Source organism: Manis javanica, chromosome 15 (genome assembly GCF_040802235.1).
Source record: "Manis javanica isolate MJ-LG chromosome 15, MJ_LKY, whole genome shotgun sequence".
NCBI classification, from domain to species: Eukaryota; Metazoa; Chordata; class Mammalia; order Pholidota; family Manidae; genus Manis; species Manis javanica.
Window position 1 is genome coordinate 76,941,825 of NC_133170.1, and position 22,417 is coordinate 76,964,241.

The following is a 22,417-nucleotide window of genomic DNA, read 5'->3' on the forward strand; positions in this document are numbered from 1 at the left end:
ATGAATTCTGGGGGTAACATAGCACTCCGACCACAGCAGTATGTAAAGTGTGAGTAGAGCTCACTGGCAGTGCTCTGTACACGGTAGCTGTTGTTAGTCTAGCTGTGTAGCTTGGTCTTGGCCAAAGCCATGCTCCTACTAGGGAAACTTTCATATTAGCCATCAGCCTCCCAAATTTCTGCATTCTGTGCAGTTGCTACTTCTACAAGGAGAAAGCAGACATCCCTTTGGAAACTTCCAGATGTGTTGGCACCATCATCAGATCTGTAAGATGGTTGGGCAGAGAGACTCACAGACCCCATCAAGGACAGTAAAAGCCCCAAGAACCAACGAGCAGCTAGGCAAGTCGAGAAGAATCCACATTTGGGCCCAGGTGGCAGTTTTAATAAGAAGCTAAGGATGTACAGTGGAGAGAAAAACACAGTTGGCTTTGGTTTATGTCATCTTACAATTTCTCTGTTTGCTTTGGGATTTCCTTCCTTTTCCCCTTTCTCTCACTTGAAGACAATGGAATTCTTATAATAAGCTCAAAATGAGCTGGACAGTGCCTGTCCTGTCACGTAAGTACATTTCCAGTTTTTGGTTCTTTATTTAAAGTAGTGTGATTATTTATTGTACATGGTAATAGGTTTCTTTGTTCTCTGGTGCCTCCTAGACCCTAAAGCAGAAAAAATGCTTTAATAACAATTCACATATTGCTTCTTTGAAGCTGGGAGGCTTTTTTATTAGGGACTGTAGAGTGGTTTGGGTTTGTGATGTTTGAATGAATCACTGCCTAATATTTCTTTTCTTGTGACACATATATGATTAGTAAATGTTGTCTACTCGGTGATTAACTTTGTTTATCTCCTAATTAGGTTTAGGATCAACTGTGTTATGGTTATAGAAATAATTGTTTGATTAACATGTGGGAATTTACATTTTCATTACGCTCCTGAAAAAGTTGTGTCCCAATTAGCTACAAGGCCCCATGCCAACCTGGGGCACCAGAATTGCAATTTTCACCCATTTAGTTATGACTGTTACATTGATTGGTGATAATTAGGTGCAGAAAGTAAATACGCATTAGCAGAATTTAAATTATATAAGAACTGGTTCTTTCCCTTTGCTTCCAGAGTAGCAAAGTTGTAGGGATGGGCCCCACGGGTTGGGCAGAGTAGGGCCTCACATATTTGCTGATGCTCTTTTTGATGGGCAAAGTCCATGAAGTTTCAAGAAGAGCCGTAGAACTCAGCCATCTGCTGGAACTTGATACCTGAGCCTTCAAGTGAGTCTCCCCTTAAATTCCTCCCTAGGCACCTCACACTGGGTCTTCCCTGTTTCTCTGTCAACAATCCTCAGTGGCTCCACATTGCCTGCCATGGTGGTTTAATGTGCTGGCTGGTGCCCAGTAAACTTCAAAATGCAGTTCCTTCTTATCCATCCATTTACATTAGGCTTCTCAACCCATTCCATGAATCAAGCAGGATTCACTGCAAGGACACGTGTGGAGGGGAGGTAGACCAGGAAGTCCATGGAAGTAGGTATAACTCAGGACATTTCTACCTGTCTGTCTCTGTCCTGCCGTCTTTCATTTCAACCTTCTCTCTCCACCTCTAGCTTTGACTCCATGATTTCTGTCTCTCTCTCTCCCTTATGCATATTCATTCACATCTCCTATCCTACACCAAGTGGTCTCCCCCACCCTCCTGGTTGTCCCCTCTCCCTTGCGGCTGCAGCCTGCACACGGCTTTGGTTTGCTGTGGTTCCAGCTTACCCCGCTGAAGCCCATCCCCAGCCACCGCTGCCTCCCATTTCCAGTTGCTGTGGGAGGAATGTGGCCTTGGGACGTTGCCATGTGTCAATCATTTACCTTCCTCTCTTGCATTGTTTTTGCTGTAGGTATCTACCAGCTGGACTAAAATTTACTTCGTACATTTAAAAAGTCAATTATTTATGAATTTAATATCATATATCATAAAGAGAACTTTTTATCATAAGTGGGGAGCCAGCATTTTCCTTATATAAATTAAAAGCGTAACAATTAACAATGTTTTAAAATCATACAGGTGCTGAGAGTCGTCATTTCCTATAGCATCCTTTGGGCACATCCTACAGCTCCGAAGCATTGGACTAGCAGCTCATCCCTTTGAAAGCCAACACGCAGGTCATTTGCCAGTAGCTCTCCTTGGACCAGTCACAGCTCCAGCAAGAGCTGTGGCTCTTTGTCCCAGGAGCCAAGGTCAGTTCCAATGGCTGTTGAAAATGGGACTCCTCATCTCCAAATTCCCGAAAGGCGGAACTGCCAGGCCAGTAGCAGTCTGCCAGTGAGGCTTTTTGCTGAGCCCAGAGGAAAAGCGTTTCAGGCATGCAGAACACACCGGGAGAATGGCCTGGCGCAGAGAGAAGCCACCGCTCCTGGTGGCCGCTGACCACACCTGGCTGCTGCCCAGCTCTGAGAAAGCAGGTGGGAGGACGCCCTGGTGGCAGGAACTTGCTGTGTCCACTCCTTCTGAGGCTGGGCTGCTGACCCCACGGTAGCTCTCTGTTCGCTGCATCTAATCCAGCCTCACTAGGGGTGTGTTTCCCACTCAGCCTTTGCTTCCCCTCGCTCAGCGCAGCTCCCCAGTTAAAAAAAAAGTGATTCTTGGTGAAGAGAGCTGAAAATAACAGCAGCCACCTTCTAGATCATAGACCCTGGGGCCCGGGGGCGAGGAGAAGGGGGAGAACTGTAGCTGTGACACTGGCTGTGGCATCGCCAGTGCCTGACACAGTGGGTGATGCACGGGAAGCCCTCAGCTCTGACTTGTGAATGAATGAGACAGAATGATAGGCGTGTGGCGGAACTGAGGGCAGCTTCTAGAGTGAACAGGCGAAGAGGGAGTGCGGAGCCTTCATGTTTAGGAAGGATATGACCAGAATAGAAGAAATCCAAAATGGAACAGAGCTACACTGAGTATATTTTCTGATGGGACCAAAAATATCAGCTTCCCCTGAAGGAAACCAGAATCACTTTTAGTGCCAGCAGAATTCTCTCCTGGAGGCTCAGCCCAGAAACATATTGCATAATGGAGTTTTCCAAGAAGAAGAATCTCCTGCCTTCTTGAGTGTAGCTCACAATGGTCCCCAGACCATACTCCCCAAGGGGGCAGGTGCTCAGCCCTGCCTAGTATGGAGTACAGGGTGCTAGAGAGGAGGGGAGTCACGAACCAGGAGGTAAGGCTTCGGTAGGGTTCTCAGTGCCAGCTGGAGCCACGGCTAATTGTTATGGGAAGTTGTTTTGGGAAGCGCCCAAGTTCCCTGTCTGTTCCAGGCTCCCCACGCCTGAGACAAGAGTCTGTGCCGGCTGCTGTCCCTGGGAACACACCCGCTGAGGACATGGCCCAGCTTCTAGCAGGAGGCCCCCTAGAACAGCCTTCCATGTTGGGTGGGCATGTAGGCAGCCCCCAGGGGCTCCGGGGGCCTCCAAGTGAAGGGGTTGAAGCATCTCGACTACCCCTGGGTCTGGCCTTCTTATGTTCTACCAGGTGCTGGCTGGTGCTGGGGGTGGGGGTGGGGAAGCTATTTTCCTCTTTGGTCTAAATTTGTTTGTTTCCCAATGTGAAAGTATATTTGAAAGAAAGACAAGGTTTTCAGCCAGCTGCTCTCCCACTAAGGAAGAAAGGGCAGGGAACTGGAGACAAGAAAACTAGGATGTGGTCCTTTATCTGCTGCCAGTCACTTGGTCTTTCTGGTGGGCAATTTCCTTACCTTTTAAGAATGATGGGATTGGAGGGAGTGGCTGATCTTGAAAAAAAGCCCTGACCAATAGAAATATTTCACAAGCCACAAAATCGAGCCACATGTGCAATCTTAAATTTTCTCATAGCCACATTAAAAAAGAGAGAGGGAGAAAAGAAACAGGTGAGATTAATTTTGATAATATATTTTATGAAACCCAATATACCAAAAGTACTATAATTTCAACAGGTAATCAACATAAAAGCATTATTGATGTGATATTTTATATTCTTCTTTTTCTACTGACTCTTCAAAATTGGGTGTGCATTTTACATTTACAGCACACCTCAGTTTGGACTGGCTACATTTCAAGTATCATTGGTCACATGTGGCTACTATATTGGGCAGCACAACTCCAGGGCCTCTTAGATCTTGAATGCAGATTGTGGGATTCTGAGATGGATTGTACTTATACTGCAGCAAGAGGGAGAGAGGGTAAGTGGAGGAGAGAGCTTCATAATTGGTGGGCAGGGGCTAGATGCAGATGCTGGGTGCTAAAGGAGACTGTGGGATCTTTGTTCCACTGGATTCCCACAGAGCTAAGTTCAAATCCTGGTTCTGCCACTTCCTAGTTGAGAGTCCTTGGGCAAGTCACTTAAAGTTTTAAGCCTGAGATTCCTTATCTGTCATAATTATGATAGTGCCTTAGGATAGTAATACAGATTGAGTAAGATAATGTTTGTAAAGCACTTAGCAGAGTGTCTGGTATATGTTAAGCACTTAATTATGGTAGATGTTCTTATTATTCTACCAAGGCAAGATTAAAACCAAAATTACATGTCTTGGAGAAAAATGTTTTTCCCCTTTTTCTCTCTGCGGGACTAAATACTTTAGGTTCTAGGCTTTAGAACAAGGATGGAGAGTTTGTGGTACTAGACCCTTATCCCCAGTATGTCCTGACAGACATCACTAGTCAATCACAGCTTCTCTTCATCTGATGACACCTAAGGAGACTTCCCAACACAGGCAGTCACTACACATCAATCTGAACTGGCAAGCCGATGAAGCATATGTGCCATCCCTGCCTTAGATCATTAGTATCGTATGATAGAAGGCAGATGTCAGAACCCCAGGAGGCATTACCAAGAAATGACAGAATGCAGGAAAGAGAGAGACAGCACAAGAACATGAGAAGATGTTTTAGCAGAGGGTTAAAGTGATAGGTCAGAGATGGGACGTTTTCCTCTCTGGGTGTTTCTTTCATCCTGGAATTGGGGTGTTGGAACCTGCACGTGGCTGTCCTCTGAATCGTGCGTTGGCTGGATCATCGGTACCAGCTGTCTCTCTGGAATGCCTTCCAGGGCCACGCATCTGGGCTGGGTTGAGCCCTGACTAATTCATCCAGGAAGGCAGGTTCATTTAGAACCAGGTCCTTCCAAAGGCCTGATTTCTCTTGAGCCAAGCTGCCAGCTGGTAATGAATGGCCGGCCATTTCACCAGCCGCCCTGCTTCCCCATCATCGCTCTCGCTAAGCCCCCTGGTCAGGGAGGATCTCGCGGGAGCGTAGCGGAGCTCCCCATCAGTCACCCGCTGGAGGGAAAGCCTCCTGCGCCAGCCCCAGGGCTTCTCTCACGAAGATGAGAGAACAGAGAGCCAAGCTGACACGCCTTCCCCAGGAGATGGTACTGCAGAACCGAGAGGAAGTTCAAGACAAATGCAAAGAAAACAGATCCATCCATCTTTGCTTTGTTTCTTTGTTCATTCAACAAATATTTGCTGGGGCCCTGGGCAGTTTCTTAGGGCATGGAGGGCGTGGGTTGTAAAGACATGAAGCATGGTTTCTGCCTTCATTCTATAGGACACAGGGGAGGCTATGGCAAGCTGATCCATCAGTAACTGAAATACCTGATAAATGGGATGAAACCTAAGGGAGATCACAGCATATCACCCTCCACTGGAAATCCTACATAGCCTTCCTGAGACCTTTGAACAAAGTTCTGTCTCCTGACCTTGACTGATATATTGGGCCCCACCTACTTCTGGGACCTCACCTTGACCTACTGCCCCTGACATCCACTCTGCTCTGGCTACAACAGCCAGCACATCCCTAGTTCCTTCAAGCTCCACCACAGGGCCTTTGCACAGCCATTCCCACCCCCTGCCTGCGATGCCCTCCCCTGACCTCTTTGTCAGCTCTTCCTTTTCATTCACATCTCAGCCCCTTCCCAGAACAGCCCTCTCTGACCACACTGACAGTTACTATCACACTGTCTTATATCAATTCTCAAAACACTTCTTTCAAGCTATTTCTCTTTGATTTTTTAGTGCCTGTGTGCCCTCCAGAATGGAAGCTCTGGAGAGCAGGGGCTTTTCTTTTTGTTTTCAGTTGTGCCACATGCACCTGAATGCTGATGATCCATAATATTTGTTTATTTAATGAATGCATAAGGCTAACAGTTAATATTTCTGAGCACCTACCAGACATTGAGAAGAACACTTACGGTGAATTATCTCCTTGTCCTCATCATTGTACTACAAGGTGGTGTTATTATCCCCATTTTTTACAGTAAGAAAACTCTTCATTTTGGAGAGGTTGGCCCACTTGCTTGAGCTCTAAACTGAAAGTGGTGGAACTGGGATTTGAAGCGAGGTCTGGGTGATTTAGGAACCCAAGGGCTTAACCCCCTACCCTGCACTTCCACTTCATGTAAGCATTCATCCGGCTCAGTTCTTCATCATTGTCATGTTGCTTGGTCAGGGAGTTTCTTCATACTTGTGGCCTCAGCTACCTGGAGACCTGGGTTCAAGTCCTGAATCTTGGCTGTGAGGTATGAGAATAGCTGCTTCACCTCTCAAAGCCTCCCTGTACCCATATGTAAAATGAATGGGGTGTGGATGAGGTTGGCTTGTACCACCAGGATCTTCAGTATAGACAACTCTGCCTATCTGGCTTCTAGGCAGGCAATCCTTTGCAGAAGGGGCTCCACTGCCAACCTGCAATAGAAACCTCTAGATAAGCCAACCTCTGAGGTTCCTTCCATCTTACTTGCCCACATCTTGATTCTATTTTGTGTTGAAACATACAAGTGGAGTAATAATAACGCCAAACTGTACTTTAAAGTTTAAAATATTTTTATCCCAATTCTCATAAGAAGGGAGGCAATACATAATTTTTCTCTCATATAGTTTCAACTAAAAGAAAATACTTTCACACACTTAGAGAGTGGATCAAGATGGAAAAAAATTATTACATAGATTCCTTCCCTTTTGACTCAAATTCTATAAAACTAAGCGAAAAAAATTAACCACACTTTGTCTACAGCCTTGTGGGGGGGGAATAGCAGTGTTGTTCCTGGACCAGGAACTTTAAATAACTTCAGAAAGATTTAAATTAGTCATTATCTGGTCTATTGAGAAAGAACTCGAGAAAGGCATAGTCCCTAACCCAGCTCCAAGCTCAGAGTGAACAGACAGAAGGAGTAAGATAGGAGATTATCTGTGGCCATGTTCTGTGTCCTCCTTACTCTGGGGGCAGTGAAAGTGTAGACACTGCAATTCAGGTGCAGGCTGGGTCCCAGGGAACTACGGACCCCAGGAGTGATGGGACCTCCCACACTAGAAGTCAAATTGCTAAACATTCCCCCCACCCCCTGAAGCACATGTCACACCATCCCCCATCTTCCCCAAGGGCAGGCAACAAGAAATAGAAATACGACTCACGGGCAGGCAAACAGCACCTAGATGTGAACATGAACATAAGACAAGAATCTCTGAGTATTTGAAAAAAGGAACCACTCCTAAAAGAGAAAAATGAATGCCCATGTAAGTAGAGCTAATAGAGCAAACAGAAGATGACAATCTAAATATAACTAATTGATTTAGAAAGGTAAGATAGGATATTGCATTCCTGAAACAAGAGCAAGGAAGGGATTGTGAGATAAGTTAGAGTATGTAGAAATTAAAACCATAATAATGAATACCTGTTTCTTTTTCTCATTACAGAAGAATACATGCTGATTGTAGAAAATATGGAAAGTACAGAATTAAAATCTTTAATAATCTCAACATTGAGAGAGAACTTTTGGTGTCTTTTCAGTTTTCAAATATATATATGAACATATGTGAATGTACATAGGCACTTTTATATGATTTCCAAATCATTTTTACCCAAAAGGTATTACGCTATTGGTAACTTGCTTTAAAAGAACTCCCAAACCTAACAATATATTCTAAACATCTTTCCATGTCATTAGTCATTAATCTACATATGACTTTTAACCCAAATGCTATTATACTGTATGGATCCACCATAGCTTATTTCAACCAATCTGTTATCTTGAGACATCAATAGTGGCTCTAACTTTTCACAATTAATGAATAAATTTCACAAAGATAAACACCCTTGAACATGAATCTTGACCCACATCTCTGCATGTTTGAGATGATAGTCCTCTCAATTCCAGTATAAGTATGGAGATCATCAGAATAATAGTCATAGCCAACTTTCATGCAGCATGTTGTACGTGGGCAGGTGACACCAACTTCTTTCTGTCTCTGGATTCCATGTTTTGGCTTATTCTTGGTAAGTGCTTCTTTTACCCATTATTGCTGGCTTTGTCTCTTACTAGTGGTGTGACCTTAAGCAAGTGAGTTTAACTCACTGAGCTTCAGTTTCATCATCTGTAAAATGGGGATAATAATACTATGTTATTTAAATGCGATAGTACAAGAAGAAAACAAATTCTACCATTTGCAACAACATGGATGGAGCTAGAGGGTATTATGCTCAATGAAATAAGTTAGGCAGAGAAAGACAAGTACCAAATGATTTCCCTCATCTGTGGAGTATAAGAGCAAAGACAAACCTGAAGGAACAAAACAGCAGCAGAATCACAGAACCCAAGAATGGACTAACAGTTACCAAAGGGAAAGGGACTGGGGAGGGTGGGTGGGAAGGAAGGGATAAGGGGGAAAAAGGGGCATTGCGATTAGCACACCCATAATGTGGGAGGGGGGAGCACAGGGAGGGCTGTACAACACAGAGAAGACAAGAAGTGATTCTACAGCATCTTACTATGCTGATGGACAGTGAGTGTAATGGGGTATGTGGGGGGGACTTGGTGATGGGGGGAGTCTAGTAACCATAATGTTGCTCATGTAATTGTACATTAATGATACCAAAAAAAAAAAGGGATAGTACAGGCAAAGAGCACAGTGCTTGGCTCACAGACAGAATGCCGTCAGGGTTAGCCACGCTTATCGGTCCATCCATGGAGCTAATCGGGAATATCACTCTGTTGCTCTCACAGTGGGGAGTGCTCAACCAGCCTGTCTCAATAGTCTCTTTGTCAATGTCTCTACATCTGGGATTTTTCTTTTGCTCTCCAAATGCATCTAAACTGAGGAGAGAGTGGAAGGGGAGTGAAAAGTCCCCAGGATTCCCTCCAGCCTCCCGCTGGCTGCACAAATCCAATAGGAATCTGCTTCTGGAGGAGCTGGCTTCCCATCTGGCTGTAATCACCCGCCTGCCACCCGAAGCGTGAGCACCTCACAAATTAGGGAAATGAGAGGCAGCCACTTCAGACAGCGCTCCGGCAGCAGGACGCCGAGTGGCGGCAGAACCACTTGCTGAAGCTAAAATTAACAAGCTTCTTGGGTTGAAAGTTTTAATTTAAAAATGCTAGAGAATTATTTCCTTAATTCACGTACTTGTTAGTAATCATTTCCCCTGTGCTACCATGTGACTTTATCGACAGCTGGTTTAATGGATGTTCTTGGTGGTCTGAGCTGCACAGGACCAGTGGCTGGAGTTTTGGGATGTGGGTGTCAGATGGGGTGCGTGCCTGTCCCAGCTCCATCGCGGAGTCAGGTCTCTTTGTGCTACACATTCCCTCTGGGCCATGGCACCCTCTTTGGGTACCAGCCGTGTACTGTTGACTTCATTTGCTTCATAGCCTCCATGATCTCCAGACTCACATCCCAGATGCCCACTTCAGACCATCCTTGGGCAGCAATGGATCTAAAATAACCTCCTTTTTCTCCTCCTCCTCTTCCATTTCTCCATTCAGTGCGGTCCTGGACCTGGGTACCCAAGCCGGAATGCTGGGACCGCTTAGACTCCTGGGCAGGCTCTATGCCCGGACCGTATCTCTCATCCTTACCACTTAAGGATATACCAGACAGACTTAATCTGCCGGCACCTGTGGCCTGACTGCTTCTCTTGGCACTGGAGCCCACTCTGTCACCTGCATGGTGGCTCAGATGTGCTGGGAAATTAATACCACCCCCCAGAAGCAGGCCCTCAGCTCATATTGGCAGAAGCTGGTGCATCGGTGTCCCAGCTCTCTTGCCGCCTGAGTGGGGGTCCTCTGCGGTCATGCTCTACACCGCCTCCGGAGCCCTCTAGCAGGATTGGGCTCCGTTTGCCCTCTGTGACAGCTGATTACAGCTTTCAGGGGCTGTTTTCTCTTCCTCTCTCACCTGCCCACTCCTCCACCCTCACCTCCTAATTAGTCTGACTCTTGAATCCTTGCCTTGGGGTCTACTACTCAACCAAAGTGAGGATTCTCCTTTCTCCCTTTGAACCACCCTGTCCATCCATCTCCTGTCTCCTTAAATATTTCCCCAATCTGAGCTCTTCTCTTCCTTCCTGATGCTACTGCCTTAGTCCAAGCTGCCAGCGTCTCTGACATGGACCACCAGCCCCTCAACCTGCCACCCAGCCTCCCATCTTGCCCCTGAAATCCGTCATATGGATGCATTCCAGGTGATCTTTGTAGAATGAAACCCTGCTTAATTCCCCCCAGTGGCTCCCCATCACCTCCAGGAAACAGCACGTTCTCCAGTTTGACTTACCGCTTCCTCCCTGACCTAATCTTAGGTCTTTCACATGATGCCCCCTGTGTCTGGAATCCACATCCTGCCATGGCCACCCCCTCTGTTAGGCTTCCTCCTCTGTATGTTCTGCCTCAACACCCCACCCACCACCCTCAGAAGCCTTCTCTGATTTTCCTCCCACTCCAAAGTTAATTAGGTGACTGTCTTAGTTGACCCAGGCTGCTGTAACAATACCACAGACAGGGTGGCTTAAACAACAGGTATCTATCGTCTCCTGGTTCTGGAGGCCATAAGGCCAAGATCAAGGTGTCAGCGTGTCTGGTTTCTTCTGAGCTCTCTCTCCTTGACTTGCAGACACCCTCCTTGCTGTGTCCTCACCCCCACACCCTCTTCCAGCTCAGAAATGATCACACTGTACGGTAATGGCCTGCATATGTCCCTTTCTCCCTAACCAGACTGGACATCGGGGGGGCAGGGACCATGTGTTTTTCCCTGCTGTATTCCCACAGTGCTTAGGACACTGCCTGGTACACAGGAAGTCCCTGCCAGGTAGTTATAACAGCGCAAATATATTTGCCATTGTGGCCGTCCTTAGGATTAAGTGAGAGGGAAGAGAAGGAAGACCCACCTGGATATTCCGCTTGAGGCCTTCCAGCCGCTGGGCACGGTAGGCTGTTGTCGGACAGCCACAGTTTCGCCTTCGGACATCACCATAGGTTTTCACTTCTTTGACTGGTCATCCTGTCCTCCTCGTTTACCTCCCCAGCTAGACCAGTGTAGTGAATACATCCAGCAGGGCCTGTCAACTCTGCTGCTGTGGATCGCCAGGCCTCCAACCATAACCAGCCTAGACAGGTCAGTATGACTCCCTCGATTAGCAGTTGCAAAGAAAGAAGCAGTTAATCTTGTCCAGAGTGGGTTACCCTGTTGTAAAGGTTTGAGGGGAGGTGAAGACATCTATCTTTTCACGTCTAACATTGGCAAATCAAATGTTATTTTCTTAATGACTTTGTGTGAACATTCCAGAGATGACTCCCTCTTGCTGGCTGCCGTCACCCTTTAATTATGTCTCTGTTCCCCTCCCCTCTCTTACCCTCTCTGACAAATAGATAATAATGATCTGTAAACAAACATGTACGTGCACAAGGGGAGCAGCTCTTGAAGAGAACTCTGCATGGCAGGAGGTACGCAGACAAGCCAAGTATTCCAGTTGCACAGACCATGGTTGCCATCGCGTTATGTGCTTTCTAGACCAGTGCCACTGGAATAGAGCATTCCACGATGGAGGAATGGCCTATCTCTATGCTGTCCAGCATGGTGGCCACTAGCACATGTGGCCATTGATGTGGTTAGTGTGACTGAGAAACTGGATTTTTAATTAATTTAAATCTAAATAATGACACGTGGCTAGTGGCTACTGTCCTGAACAGGACAATTTTAGAGGCCAGTCATATTACCTTCTGAGCCTCTACATCTTTCCCAGTAAAATGGAGATAGTAACCACTGTGGTATTAGAGCAACACTAGCTGCTGTGACAAACAGGCTCCATTGCTCAGACTTGCCTGTGTAACAGCCTCAGGCATGTCTCTCTTCCAAGGGGCGTTCAGGAATTCAGGATGATGGGCCTGCTGCTTCCAACACAGTCACTCTAGTTATCCTTGGCCTCGTCAGCAGGAAAGGGACAAGAGAATTCCAAGGCTAGGGATTTTATCTTAAGCAGTCAGGCAGAAGCTACAATATCATTTCCACTCCTCCAGTTCTTGGCAAGACCTCCCAAACATTACCACACATAACTGCAAGAGAAGCCGAGAAAGTTAGGCCCCAGCTGGGTGGCTATGTCCTAGCTAAAATTCTCTTGCTTTGGGATAAGGAAAAAATACATCATGGAAGATGGATAACTCTATTCATCGTACCTGCTTTGGAGAGTTCTTATAAAGTTAAATGATATTATGTATGAAACACAGCGCTTGTGTACCAGTCAGCTTTTACAGTGAAAACAAGAAACAACTCTAATATTTAGTGTCTTACAATAACATCTGGGTCCTAGGGCAACCACCAAATTAGCCCTGGGCTAGGTTCACTTGAGTGTGTTCTAGTCTCAGCTGATCTTGGCCTAATCATGCTGTTTCAGTCAATTGCTGGGTTGGGTTGGGTTGGATTGGGTTGGGTTGGGTTGGGTTGGGTTGGACTGGATTGGGTTGGGTTGGATTGGGTTGGGTTGGGTTGGGTTGGATTGGATTGGGTTGGGTTGGGTTGGGTTGGGTTGGGTTGGGTTGGGTTGGATAGGATTGAGTTGGGTTGGGTAGGATTGAGTTGGGTTGGGTAGGATTGAGTTGGGTTGGGTTGGATTGGGTTGGGTTGAGTTGGGTTTGGGTTGGGTTGGGTTGGGTTATATTGGGTTGTGTTGAGTTGGGTTCAGTTGGCAGGGCTGCTGGCTAATCCAGGATGGTCCCAACTGGACTATCTTGTCTCTCTTCTACTTAATTTCTTATCCTCCAGCTGGCTAGGGACAGGGTTCCAAAATAGTGAGGTAACATGCAGAAGTCTTTTGGGGTTTAGGATTGGAACTGGCACCCCATCACTTCTGCCACATCCTGTTGACCAAAACAAGGCACAAGGGATTCAGGGGCAGGAAAATAGACTCCATCTCTTGATGGAATGCAGTCACATTCCAAGGGCTATAGATAAAGGGAGAGGAATAATTACAGATATTTTTGCGAACAATCTTTCATAATTTGTCACACCACCCAATAAATTGTACCTCATATTATATTACTAATCCCTGAAGGCGAGTATATTTTTCTATGTTATCCACTCATTTATTCATTCAAACATTTATTGAGTATTTACTATGGGTTAGGCTCCATGCGAAAGGTAGTGGCTGGGTTTGGGGTGTTGGGCATTGAACTGCTACCAAAAAGTCGAGTGAATTTTTATATAATGAAAAGAGAGCAAAGAAACTTCAGAATAAAAGCTGGTTCTCTACCTTTCAATTCTTGACTAATGCCCAGAGTCCTCTTGTCATTTCCTGGGTACCTGCGATGGAAAGGTGCCTTGTTAACTGTGACCCCTGTTGTTCTGACTATGTGTGGTCAACTCTGTGAGCGTGGGTGAATTACCAATGAGGTTTGTAGCCGCCTGTGGCTTTGTCTGCTGAAGGGAGGCCCTTTAGGATGAACCTAGAGATCCAGCATGAACCGACAAAAGCCTTTGGAGAGAGAGAATAAACAGCCCACTGATTCAGAAGGCTCTAAAAGGAATCCTTCTTGCTTCAGCGTAAAACGACTTCTCTTACCTGCAAGATGAATCAGAAGCATAAAGGCTGATGAATGGGAATGATCTCCAAAGCACTGGGAAATATCGTGGGCCCCACAGTGAAGTCACATCTGGTGACTGCAAGATACATCCTGCACCCAATGACATCCGTCTCTGTCCTTCCGCAGGTTCCTGTAGCCCTACTCCCACTCTCACTGACAAAGCCAGGATTCGTTTGCAGCTGAGAACTTTGATGCGGACACACTTCCTTGACCTGACAACTTCCAAACAAAAAGAAAATGCAAATTGATCCTGGAAATTTAAGCTTGCTGGGCCCTTGCCTTCTGCCTTAGCTCTTTCTTGCTTTGGGCATCAAAGTGACTTGTTACAGAAACAGACATGGACCTTTTGCATCAAAAAAGAATCACTCCTTGGGAATTTCAAGCCTATAGCAAAGTTGAAAGGATTTTTTCCACTGCTAAGGTTCTACCACTGAGATTGTATTTCTCTTGCTTTACCACTCATCTAACCACCCACCCTACTTATTTTTCTAATACATTTCAACGGAAATCACAACTGCCTGTGTAGAGGGGCTCGGGGCACCTCAGCTTGGTGTCTGTATCTCTGACTTCCCTCAGTGCTGTTGCTCAGACGGGGAGACTTCAGTCAGACCCAGGGGTGGAGTCTGTGGTTTGGGCAGGGCTCCACCTTAGCTTGGAGCCCTTGAATGGAGAGTCATTGAACTTCTTAGAATCTGTAAAATGGGCATAACAGCTTGTGACTCATGAGTTTAATGAGATCATTCCTGGAAATGTGTAAGTGCTGAAAAGAAGTAGCTTTTATAATGATATAAATATAGTCTTACAAATCTCAGTCTATGAACTCAGGCAGGCATAAAAATACAACTTAGGTTTTTTTCCTCTATGGCTAAGCTCATTTTTATTTTGAGCTTGTGTTTTACATCTGATTCCTCAGAAACAGACCCTCAGATGAGGATTCACATAAAAGTGACTTAAAAGGAAGTGGTCCCTGGAGAGTCTGATGACAGAGTAGGAGAATGAGACCCCCAGGGGAAGGGGTCAAGCCAGGAGGGTAACCCATGGAGGGTGACCTTTGCCTAGTCCTGCAAGGCACTGGGGATAGTGATGGTCTCACGCGTCAGTGTTCCAGACTGCGGGCACGTAAACTGAAGAATTTGTATCTCCTCCCTGCACCAGTCAGGGATTAGTTAAGAGCTGTCCTGAGAGATGTGAATCCCCAGGCACTTCGGGGTCTCTAGGTGGCAGAACCAGGGGGTTCTGGAAGCCTGAGGGCAACCCTGCCACAAAGAGACATAGGTGCTCACCAGAAATAATCTAATACATGGGAAGACCGTGTGCACGAAAATGGTAGAGTCTGTCGGAGGGGTTGAGGGGGGGCACTATTAGCATCTGCTACAGCCTCCCTCCTGCCTCAGAGCAGAAACCCAGATGAGGTCTAGTTGGGATTTCCCTGGGGGGCATCCATAGTACCAAAGCATGGCTGTCAGATGGGAACTGGATACTCCTGTTCTGGTCTCTTCCCATTGGCAACAGCTGCACCCTCCTGCCCTGTCTGCCCTTCACGCATCTGCCCATCTAGGTCATTGCCAAATGAGTCTTTCTGATTCAGCCCCCAGCTTGGCCTGTGGAGCTGCTTCAACCCCACTCTGGGATTTTTGGAAACTGTCTCCAGGACCTGAGTCGGCACCTGGATTCCTCTTCTGTTCCCACGCCATGCTCCCTGCCAGCACAGGAGTCTCAGAAGACAAGCCTCAGGTAAGTCAGACCTACCCCGTGCTGGGCACTAACCATCCTGGGGGAAGCAGGTGCCTGCTGCTCTCACATGCTCCGACCTACCTGGGGACTCTTCAGTGCTCCCCAACATCGGCCTGGGATCAGGGAGCAGGGGCGAGGAGTAGAGTTCATTCTCGGGGTCCTGATACTATCTGAGCACTTCCGTTCTCTCTTCTTTCTTGATGCCAAGGCGTTTTTCAAAGAATAGGACATCTTGTCCTCACTGGACAGTTTTCCAAATATTTTATCAGCAGCGTAGGAGTATTTCTCAAACTTTAGTGTACGTCAGATCACCGGTGCAACTTAATAATGCAGCTTTGTGCTGGTTGGACCTCCAGAGATTCTGATTCAGGAGAAAGACTTTGAAACTCTCAAGCCAGGAAACCTACTGCTTCCTTCTGTCCACGCTTCTGTGCCGGCTCCTCCTCAGGCGTAGATGTATTGCCCTCCACTTGCTGCCTGAACGGGGGAGGAAAGGGCAGGCAGCGTGGAAGACAGTTCAGTTCATGCTCTAGAACATCATGCTGCATCACAAGGCTTTATCTTAACGTAAGAAGCAATTAAAAAAACCTTAAAACCTCTTTGATGGGAAGGTCTTCAAGGTGCCTTCCTTCTTTCCATTTACACGTCCTCACACACACATCCTTCTGTGACTTTTGTAACTTAGGGTAGGTCTTTCTCCCCTTTCTGTGGCAACCTCTTTGCCAATCCCACCCCACTGGATTTTTCTTTCTTTATGAGAGACATGGGGTTAAGAAGTCCACTTGGCTGGAGTGCCGTTTTGATCCCCATCTGAGAGACGAGGAGCCCGACTTAGGGAGGGTAATTAACTCCCCCAAGTGCTCGTCGCTGTTGGGTGACAATGCCAGCATTTGAACCCAGGTCTGGCTCCAGATCCCGCATCTCTTCACTACTTTTTTCAATGCTGTCCACTGAAAGGTGAGCCCCTCTTCGTCCTCCAAACAACCCTTAGATTTTTTGAGACTCCATTGAAACACATGGATCCTCTCATCTGAAAGCACCTGAAATGTCCCAACTACTGAAACTGTGTGGGTCAGAAATGCCCCGTTCAAGGTCAGGTTCTTGCATCTCAAATTTCACTCTTGGAATGTCACCTCCCTCTTACCATCCCTGGGGTGGATGGGGCAGGGAACCAGAAATAAACCAGATGCACAGGTAAACATCGTGGTGGGCTCACCCATCCACTCACTGGAGTTACACTATCCTTTCCTTGGCCAAGACATTTTACCTCTCCAAGCCTCAGTTTCCTCTTCTGTAAAATAAGGTGGTAATAGTACCTATTTCTAGGGTTTTGTAGAGCTCTAATGAGATATGGTATGTAAAGCTCTTACAACAAAGAGTCTGGTGTGTTGTAAATTTTCCAATAAGTATTTGCTATAATACTATTACTATTATTAGTCCAGGAACAAGTGTCCTTATTGCTTTCCCTCTTCTATTACTCACTGCATTGATTTTTGGGCATTTATCCTGCCTCTTCAAGGAGGCAGTGAGCTCTTGAGGTCAGCCAGACTGCTTGGAATTTGATCCCAATTTCATGCCTCCCCAGCTGTGTGACCTTGGGAAAGTTCCTTCACCGTCCTGAGCCTCAGTTTCTACTCCTGTAGAATGGGAATAATAATAGCACCTACCCTGCAATATTGTCCGTATATGTGCAGCATGCTTGAACAGTACCTGGAACATAGTAAGGGCTAAATAAATGTCAGCTATTCTTGTCGTTATAGTGACTGGTGCTGTTATCAGCAACAATTCCACTGAGAGCTGAGCTCACAGACTGTACTCAGTAAGTGCTGGTTGGTTGACAGGTGACCCCTTCCAGGTCAATCAATTACACTCCAATCAGTGGGTTTCCTCCACCAGCGCGGGCTCTGCTGTAATACATACAGCAGCAGACCCAACATCCATGCTGGCTGATCCAGGAATAAGAATCCTGGGTGGAAACAGACACTGAAATGGAATGCTCCCGGCCCAATGAAAGTGTCAGATGGGCTGCTCTGAGCGAGTGCCTGATGAAGCGAATCTAACTGCAGCCGTAGGTTACTCCTCAGCACCATTACCGAGCGGGGAATCAATCGATCATCTGGGCTGGAAGCAGAGGTGGTGTGGGGAGGTGAGGGCGTCCAGGCAGGCTCCACTGGCAGAAACAAATTAATTACGTCTCCAGGACTGCCTGGCAGAAAGGCCATAAATCATGGTGGTGATCAATGGTTTGGGGGTGGACAACCCTGGGGTAGGCAGTGGGGGTCCCAGGGTGGTGGAAGGACCCAGGTCCTATAGGGGTTCTACTGAAACAGGCCAGATGGCCCCAGATCCAGCTCTGCTTCCTAACGTATGACCTTGGGTAAGTCCCTTAACCTCACAGGGACCATTTCCTCATCTACAGAATGGGATTCCTCACAGGGCTACTGGGAGGACTAAATAGATGAAGATGGTCACCCGTCGCCCTGCCCACGCTGGCAGCCATGTGTGGCTGTTGAGTACTGGAAATGCAGGAGGTCCAAACTGGAATGTGCCATCAGTGTAAGAGGACACACCAGATCTCGAAGGCTCAGTATGATAAAAGGAGTGGAAAATATCTCATTAACACTTTTCGGTATTGATTGCATGTTGAAAGAATAACATTTTCGATGTATCAGGTTAAATAAATATTATTAAAATTAAGTTTACATGAAAATGTGTGCATTTTATTGTATGTACCTCAATTTAAAAAAGGGGGGAAAAAGAAGCCACAAAGAAAAATATAATAAAATAACCAAATACTATTAAAATTAATTTCACCTGCTTCTTTTTATTCTTTAATATGGTTACTAGAGAAAAAAACGAATGTAAAAGATCTTAGTAACTTCTTATATGGATTGCATGTTAAAGTGATATGATTGGACTGTGAATTTATTAAAATTAATTTCACCGATTTCTTTTTACTTCTTTTAAAAAAGGTGGCTACAAAAATAACTGAAGTTTAATATGTGGCTCTTGCTATATTTCTGTTGAATGACACTGGTCTAGCCCTTTATTTCTCTCCTATGTTTTTGATGAAATTTGATGAACTCCTGTGCCATCCCAGAGAAACCACTCTTCCTGCTTGGATCTCAATTTCCTCCCCTGTCAGAAAGAGAGAACAATCATAGTTAGTATTTGCTGAGCATTTACTATCATTTACTGTCTGCTGAGTAGCAGGTACTCTTCTAAATATGTTACATGCACTAGCTCAATTTACTCCTCAGAACAACCCTGTGAAACATACATGAACCCATCTGTGGATAAAATGAGAGTCCCTGTGGCCAGGATTCTCACCTGGCCCTGGTTGACTAGCCCACTGCACGCCTGTGGGCAATTTGACTATAAAAAGAGCTCCGCCCATTGCTCTGGGCGTGACACGGTGGCAGGGCTGCAAGGCTGCAGGAGAGCAGAGCAGAGGCTGGAGTGGTGGCAGCGCCGAGGACAGAGGCCCAGAGGATGGCTGTGCGGGACGACTGTACAGACAGAGGGGCCCAGAGGCAGAGACTGGCTTGCTGCATGCAGACTCACTCTGAGTGAACAGGATTCTAGTGACTGACCTGCCACCTGGAAATAAAGTTGGGTGTAACCCTTTCACCCCAAGAACGTTTTACTGTCAATTTCTTTAGTCACACTGAATCCATAGTGAACTTGCCTAGGGCTAAAACCCATTGGCAAGACACTATCTCACAGTTGAGGAAACCGAGGCTCCAAACGGTAGCAAATGGTAGCAACCTCACGGAAATTGTGAAACCAGTAAGAAGAGCTAGGATTTGAACCTAGTCCTACCTGCTAGTACTCTGTGCTTGTACTTATTCACTTGCTTAGTTGAGGGCCTCATGCATGTCAGGACACATGGGACATAGGAGTTTGCAAGCTCAGGTACCAGTGTCTCATTGGGCCAGTGAGCGCCACGTGCCCCGTGATAGTGCCCTCCAAGGTCTGGACAAAGTCCGGTCGGGTGGTGTCACTTCCTTTCTCATGTAGCCGCGATGAGAGCCAAGCATTGAGGAGCAAGGGGCCCGTCTAAGGGGCCTGAGTGGCCCCCGCCTGCCCTGGGGGAGCCTCTCTCCTTGCTGGGGGGCAGTGGGCTCTGCTAACCTGGGCGCCATCCCCCAGCCTTCTTCCACTCACTTCCTACCTGACATGCTCACGACTTTCTGGAGTTGTTCCTCTTATTCCCAGAAGTGATATTTCCAGATAAATGGGCTGCTTTATTTGCCCTTTCAAATCAAGGAGGGGTGTGTGTGTTTGTGGTTGTATTTGGGATAATTACATTACATGATGTGGGTCAGTTTTTAAATTTGTATGTATGGGAAGATGGGTGGGTGCTGGCCAGGCAATGGGTGGAATGTAATGGGCATCTGTATGTGTGTGTGCACACACGTGTCCACACGCGTGCCCACGAACCCAGTATCCTTCCTTATTCTGGGAACAACAATGTCCCTTTTCTTTATGGAGCTGTCTGTCCCTCTGTCCCTCCGTGCCATGTCCCTGCGGCCGCATCTCTCTGACAAGCTAGGCCCCTCAGAGTCCCTTTCCTAGGGATTTGAAATTCAAGCAGCAACCACAGTTACAAAAATAATTTACACAGGGGTCTGTGCAATGCCGGGCATCTGCCTCTCTCTGAGCCTCAGTTTCCCCATCTGAGAGGCAGAATTATTATGAATTCTGTGGCTGAGACCACAATGTCCACCCTTTTCCCAGGTCCCTGACATTGCTCCGATTACGGGCCTTTTTGGAGCCTATTATTTAGCTGCTTTGATTCTATGCCCTTCAGTGACTTTCCAATTTATGCTCCCTTTGCTTTTAAGCTGGATTCAATCCATTTTTATTTTTTTCATAGAAAAACTCTGAAATGATACAGAGCTGGCACTGACAGAGAAGGGCGCTTGCTCTCTGGACTGTCTGCTTTACAGGAGGATTTGGGGAGGAGGTGTTGAAGTAGCAGGAAGTCTTAACACAATGCCAGCTCAGCTGTGGCCTGAGAAGTTCAGAGCCCTCCTCAAGATTTCTGCCAGTTCTCAGGAGGGTTCGGGGTTCCATGGTTCTTGCTTCCATATTTTGTGGCCGCCACATCACCCCAGATATGAAACTAGGCTTCCTGTTTGAGTTCCATTTAAAAAAAAATAGAAATCCAGTTGCACAAATTATTTTTGGAGATATAATTTTCTGCCATTTTCAGGGGTGAGGTGAAAGACAGGATTTTCTAATCTCACTTTTGAGACAGGGACTGTGGGTTTAGACAGAGTAGGGTGAGAGCCTCCAGGAAAAAAACAAAGCAGGTTAATCCCAGTCAGAACAATGTAACGATGTGCAAAGAAACCCCTACCAAAACTCTGTGTTAAATTTAAGCAAAGTCAGCGTCACATTGATTCTCTAGGGTAAAAATATCAAACTAGGAATATAGGCAATCTTCGGTGAAATTAGTTAAAATTAAAAAGCCAGATATTACTTGGCCTGGAATATTTGAATATCCCCCAGAAAATACCTCAGCATAGCCTGTGTCGCCTGTGTCTTCATTCTATCTATTTGAATCATGCTTCTCTGGGATTTGCTTTGGCCTGCTGGGGGGAGGGGTGGGCGGGGCTAGGTTTTTTGTTTTTTTTTTTTTACTTATCCAGGTGCTGCTTTTCCTCCTCCAGCCCTAATGAAGTGATTTGCAACCTGGGTACTTGATTTTGCAAGCAAGCCCAGTCATAAACAATGTGGTAAAAACAGGAAGGATTCCATCTTAAGGAAAGATTGCGTTAAAACCCAATTAGTTAAAGAGTAAATTTCTTAACATACTCTTTAACAAGCAGACAGTAACTCAGCCCACCTTGGGAGGGAAGCAGGCAGTCTTGACTGATACGCTCCCAGACCAGGAAGCTGCTATCCTGGGAGGAAATCAGAGCAGTAAATTTCTTGTAAATAACCCGGATGACTAATAGGAAACTTAATGTCTCTTGGAAGATAAACATTTTGGGACCACTTCGCAGGTTTGCATCCCTAGCCCTTTGTCTCTCAACCACCCCGGGGCTCTCTTGTCCCCTCCTGGCTCGAGCCAGGAGCTCTATCTTCTCACTTTATCGCTAAATAAAAGCCTCTCTCTTGCTCTCCTACCTTGAGTGTTTGGGAAGTTCATTCTTTGACTCCATGAACAAGAACCCTGGCATCACTTTCTTACTCTCTGCCTGGAAAAAAAAAACGTAAAATGATTCTTGTTGTCTAGTACAGAAGCACTTCAGACTTGCCCCTGAAACCTTTAGGGGATCTGACACCGGTCCTCTAGCTTCTACTCCCCACACTTGGTGGCCGCTGTTAGTATAATACTTTCCCATTTCACTGCAACAATTATTTTTAGCCATGACCATAGCTCAGCAGAGGACCTCTTATCTTAGCCCCTCTCTCTACTTGCCTTGCTGTCTTCCAAGGGCATCAGCCTTAGAACCAGGGGTCTGTGCAATGCCAGGCATCTGTGGAGAACATGAGAATTGGTGACATTCAATGTCACCATGGGGGGAGGAGGTAAAAAGAAAAGAATGGCTCTCGTTTAAACGCGCACTTACCCTGTGCCAGGCTCTGAGCCAAGCACTTTACCTACATTACCTTCATTCAGTCTCATGAGGACCTAGCAAGTGGGGTACCAGGATGACCCCCTGTTCCCAGATGTGGAAACCGAGGTTTGGAGGAGTCAGGTGGGCCCCTATTCCCTGTGACCTTGCCTGTTGCCTGACTGCAAATGGGACAGGACCCTTTCTGTCCCTTAGTTCAAGTCCCCACTTCCACACCCACATGGGCTGGCCTGCCCTGGT

General features: G+C 46.5%; 1 long non-coding RNA gene across 2 annotated transcripts; it reads left to right on the forward strand.

The window, feature by feature from the left end:
- The first annotated feature begins 3 nt into the window (after positions 1 to 3).
- LOC140846484 (uncharacterized) lies at positions 4 to 18,201 on the forward strand. 2 transcript variants are annotated; one of them, XR_012125609.1, is made up of 4 exons: positions 4 to 560; positions 2,049 to 2,446; positions 15,442 to 15,587; positions 18,007 to 18,201. It is a non-coding gene; the product is annotated as an uncharacterized lncRNA (long non-coding RNA). The 2 variants fall into 2 exon arrangements; XR_012125608.1 differs by lacking the exons at positions 15,442 to 15,587; positions 18,007 to 18,201 and adding an exon at positions 13,980 to 15,420 and having other exon boundaries at positions 2,049 to 3,195.
- The last annotated feature ends 4,216 nt before the right edge of the window (positions 18,202 to 22,417 follow it).